The following is a 5680-nucleotide window of genomic DNA, read 5'->3' as shown; positions in this document are numbered from 1 at the left end:
ACACACACACATATATATATATATATATATATATATATACATATGTATGTATTGTATTTAGAACAGTGTTGTTTAAATTCAACCAGACAAATTACTTTTCCTTAACAAAATTTATATATCGATCTATAAGTATAGTATAGTATATAATTTTAAGTCGGAAGCTTCTGTTTGGTGATTATATCCTGTCAAATGCAAATGAAGACTACGTTGTGAAGCGAAATGTAACTTCAGCATCAATACTTTATCATTAAAACATGTTTAAGTTAACGAAGTATATCAGATATTGATAGCGCCTAACATCTCTTGCATTATCTTTACAGTAATATCAATTAACGTCTATACAACAAATGAAAGCTATTTACAGTTTTAATTATGTGTTCTCCTATTATCTTATGATTAAAACGATGTTCAATCTTACAAAGACGGTTATAAATCATTAATTTTTTTGCATTGTGATTTTATATAGGATATTTTTCAAACCTTTCATAGCAAAACGTAACATTAGACATATTAACAATGTTTGAATTATTGTTGTATTTAATTTTTTTTTCTTCTTTTTGAAGTTTAGGTATAAAGGCCAACTTATTGAGCATTGATTGCCGAACGGAATTAGTTGTAAAGCTAATGCAGACGAGCAATTCAAATAGATTCTACATTCTTTCACACCAAGTTCAATTCTAAATACATGTATATATATATATATATAATATAAATAATATATAAACATATGCATATATTCATACATATATGTACATACCTACATCTTTGCCTACATATATAATGCTCATAATGCTCATATATGTATATATATGTGTGTGTGTATGTACCTACTTACATACCTATCTACATACATGCATACATACATAATACATACATACACACATTCATACATGCACACACATTCATACATACATACATACGTACACATATATACATACATACAAAGATACATACATGCATGCATGCATACATACATACATACATACACACACACATACATACAGACATGCATACATACATACGTACGTACGTACGTACGCACGTACGTACGTACATATGCTAGTAAACTCAGGTTAGGGAAGACGAGCGTTATGAGTCGCTGATGGAAGACTGTACAGGTGTTGGATGGTGTGCAGTCCACTTTTCTGTAGAAGTGACATGTAGGGGTTTTATTGGGATCAGAAGGAATCGGTAGCTGCTTTCATTTGATGTTAAACATCGTCAAGCAAACGCCATCTCGAAAGACATCTTGGCAACATTTGACAGAACCAAGCATTAGATATGGCTGAAAAGGAATAATGGAACCTTGCTGGAGATGTGATGACCCTAAAATGGATTTAAGGGTGAATACTAATCAGTCGAAAGAGTAGGTGTGGCCTCACATCAGTGAGGGGACCAGTACGCCGTAAAACCGTCGAAGGGAAGGCTCCTAATTTTCTCCTGATGATCCCTGAAACCTACTGACATCCGGTATGCGGAGTCTTTGACTGATTGCAGTCGCTGTTTCCAAGTCTCTATACAAATAATTATTTCTATGTATAGTAATGTATAAAAGCAAACACTAATTGAATGCTCACTCATTACATTTATGTAGAGCATCATATTATTTTACAATGAAGAGCATGATAGTGACATGGAAAATTCGCCAATCTGTGATTTCGTCAGACTGATTGACACTTACTCAAGTTGCTGCTAACTGGGATCGATCCTGATGCCAGGTAGTTTCGAAGTGATCTCTTTAACCATACAATCATGCCTGCATTCATAATATTAACTAGATAGACAATGACTTGTACTTTTCTTTACTTTTTCTTTATGGCTGCTAAGACAGATAGATGGGTTGGTAATTGGTCATATAGGAGCATGTTTGGTCGGGTGGTTGGCTGGCTAGTTACTAAATTAAATGGGTGGATAGTTGATTAGATGACTCTATTAACGTCTAATCAATATACTATAACCCGATTTATTACTCCTGCTATTCCACCGACAGGACTTCAAGCTCCACTCTTCTATTCTACCGACAGAATTATGTCCTGTTTAAGCTGTCTTTTACGACTGCCATCATTATTATATTAAATAAAGCTTTTATAATTTTTAAATCGATTTCAAAAATATTCGAATTGCAAATTTTTAAAATGTGCTTATGTTTGAAATACATTTTAATTAAAAATTCAAAAAAAAAACTTTAATGAATTGCGATTTCATATTAATAATTAACTTTCCTTTTATTTCAGATAATCAGTGATAATACGGAAAAACTTCAATAACCATTTCAAGACAGAGTAACCGTACATTGATAATGTCATTATTTTGTTACTTTATCTACTTTAAATTAATTTTCAAGTTAATAGTTTTAACTCTTGAAGTATATTAATTAATTTTGAATATGTCATTTTACTAAAAAAATTGTGAAATATTCACATTTAATTTTTTTTTGTTTTTATTAAACGGTACAATATACATATTTGATTAGTCTTGATTTCTGTCTAACGATATACTTTCGATTATTCGGTTATTGGCGATTACCCGATGTGAAAGGTTAAATCAAAATTAAATACCTACACACAATGAGTACGAGAGCTTTTAGTAAAATTGTTTTGGCGCCGCTTATTTGACGTCGCTGAGTCACTCACTCTCTCTCTCTCTCTCTCTCTCTCTCTCTCTCTTTCTCCCTAGGAGTGCATTTATCTGTGTGTGAAAGAGACATGTAGTTATATATGTATGTGTAATGTATCTAGCTCTTTGCTCTACTTTTTCCCTCTCTCTTTCTCTCTCCTTCTCTCCTCTCTTTCTTTCTACCTCTCGTTGTCTCTCTTTCCTTCTCCATCTCACTCACTCTCTCCCTTCTCTCTCTTCCTCTCTCTTTCTCTGTTTACATGTGTGAGTATATCTCTGTGGATGAGAAGGAATGTGTTTAGGTCAATCGTTTTGACAAATTATAACCTCTGTCTCTGTCTCTCTCTCTTTCTTTGTCGCTCTCCTTCCCTCTCTCTCTCTCTCTCACTCCCTTTATCTCTCTCGCTGTAAGAGAGTGGTGCTGGTGGTGTAGATATAGTAGTTGTGTTAATTTTGTTGCTGCTGTTGCATCTTTAACCATTGGTCGACTTAGACCGTTTGAACTTGGTAGAAAAAAAACATTCGACACATGACCATGCGTTTGAATTCGCATTCGGTGATTGAACTTGTATTTAGTGAAATACTATTTTATGACATTTGCGCGAACTTACAAACTTTCTATGGGGTAGAACCTAAAAATGGATGCAATTGTATTGACTCCCACCCCACAGAACAATAGAAATAGACGTTTTACAACGGTAACCTTATTAAACACAGGACATAATGAGGACACCACAAGATATCACAAAGCCTTTCTTAGACATTCAAGCACTTCTTCATCATCATTGTTTGATAAAGTAAGAGATTCAAATGTTGGTAGAAGGCCAACAACTGGAAAGGAGGTAGTCGATTACATCGACCCCAGTTCTTAACCCATACTTAATCTTATTGACCCTGAAAGAATGAAGGACAAAGTATCGATCTCGGACAAAGTATCGATTTCGGACAAAGTATCGACCTCGGACAAAGTATCGATCTCGGACAAAGTATCGATCTCGGACAAAGTATCGATCTCGGACAAAGTATGAACTCAGAACGTAAGGAACCAGAAGAGATGCAACGAAGCAATTTATTCGGCTGTTTAACGAATTTGTCAGCTCGCGGCTAATATCAGTGAAATAATCCTTTCTACTATAGATACAAGGCAGGACATTTTGGAGAAGGACCTAATTTAAAGATTTTGCCATCTGGCTGCTTTTGCTTGTTAGTATATGTGAGAATCCTTATCCGATTCCGTCAAGGGGATATTCGATAACGTTGTCCTATAGACGTTAAATCTCAACATAATACAGGATGGTTAGTCATAGTTGAAATGTCTTCGACGATAGGTTTGAAGTAATGACGACAACATCCATGATAGGCTACGTGTTCAAGTGTTTTCTACTTTGGGTTGTCCGGAAAGTTCGTGCCGATTTTTAAAGGAAAGAAAAAGGTCAATAAATACTTGCCATTACATTTTTAATCAATCAAATATGCACATTTTGCTGCACAATGCGTCTCCATCTTTCTTTCCTTTAACTTGAAAATACCCTCTTCCCAGAATTAAGGTGGTTTCATGGCAAAGAATTCATCAAGGTATCTTTTTACGTCATCCAAGGAATTGAAATTTTTACCATTAAGACTATTCTGCAGAGACCTAAATAAGTAGAAATCCGAAAGAGCAATATCTGGTGAATATGGAGTGTGGGGTAACACATCCCAGCTGAGCTGCAGCAATTTTTGTCTGGTTCCCAAAGAAATGTGCAGTCTTGCATTATCATGGAAAGCAACACTCTTCCTGTTGGCCAATTCTGGACGTTTCTCTTGAAATGCTGCTTTCAATTCGTCCAATTGTGTGCAGTATTTCACAGAATTAATTGTCTGGTTACTTAGGAGAAGCTCATAGTAGAGAATTCCTTTATAATCCCATCAGACACAAAGCATGACTTTTTGTAGGGTGAAGACTCGTTTTGGAGTGGCTAAGGGTAGCTCATGTCGCTTACTCCAGGATCACTTTATCTGAACCTTACATTTTGGTAGATAATCCATTTCGGTATCGTATCACAGATGGAAATACGAACCAAAAAGTTCTTCTCACTCAACTCATGTGGTACCCAAACATCGTAGTGATTTGTGTACTCAAGCATTACCAGGTTCTCATGTACGACGGATTTTGATGGGTTGAGGCTTTCTGCCAATTCTCGAGTTGTGCAATGTGGGTTATTCTCGATTAATGACTTGATTGGTAATCATCTGTAGTGGATGGTCTGCCTGATCGCTCTTTATCAATAAGGCTACAATCACCAACTCGGAACCTTGTGAACCACTTCCGTACAGTTCTTTCAGATAAAGAAGCATCACCGTAAACTGCGCATATTTCTTTGGTTGTTTGTGAGGCATTTTTCCTTTTACGGAAAAGCATCAAGTGCCGAAAATGAACTTTCTTATCTTCCATTTTAAAGGGTTACAGAATTAGCACAGGTTATAGGAACATAAACCTTCTTCCACGAAAAGATAACTTAAACTGTGCTCTAAATGGAGGTGTAGTCAAATCCTATTTAATGGACACAACCATGTTCTAAAATAAGTCGAAAGGTAAGCTACTATAAATCGGCACGAACTTTCCGGACAACCCAATACATTCCCGGCCCACAGTGAACTTTCTAAACGGAAAGCGTGTGGAGGCGACCTGTCGTATGTATGTTTGTGTATGTGCGTGTGTATCTATGCGCGTGTATCTGCGTGTGAACAAATACAAACGCAAAAATACACACTGACATATATACACACAGACACACGCGCACAGATACACACACACAGGCACACATATACCACTGCTGCTTTTAAAAAACATACACTAGAGAATGTAATCCAACAAAACCCAAAGCAATTCGTTGGAATTGTTTTGATGATAAAGTTGTTTTGATTAGGGTTGCCCTGGATCCCAGCATCAACAACAAAAAACGACATATATGACGACTGTACATTTATAAAAAGGTACAATAGGACAGTTCTTGGACGATGTTTTGGCGGTGTACGAAAGATTCAACCCTCAAATTATCTAATGTTCTACAACATAACCCAA

At 35.9% G+C, this 5680-nt stretch overlaps 1 long non-coding RNA gene across 1 annotated transcript in view; it reads left to right on the top strand.

Moving 5' to 3' along the window:
• LOC128249171 (uncharacterized) overlaps window positions 1–2464 on the top strand; it is a 97424-nt gene extending 94960 nt beyond the window's left edge. The window contains exon 2 of the long non-coding RNA XR_008265267.1: window positions 2235–2464. This is a non-coding gene — a long non-coding RNA (uncharacterized LOC128249171). The remainder of the gene's footprint in view (window positions 1–2234) is intronic.
• Window positions 2465–5680: the final 3216 nt, after the last annotated feature.

The sequence above is a fragment of the Octopus bimaculoides genome, chromosome 12, assembly GCF_001194135.2.
Source record: "Octopus bimaculoides isolate UCB-OBI-ISO-001 chromosome 12, ASM119413v2, whole genome shotgun sequence".
NCBI lineage: Eukaryota > Metazoa > Mollusca > Cephalopoda > Octopoda > Octopodidae > Octopus > Octopus bimaculoides.
Note: the sequence above shows the minus strand (reverse complement) of the source record. Positions and strands in the feature narration are given on the sequence as shown.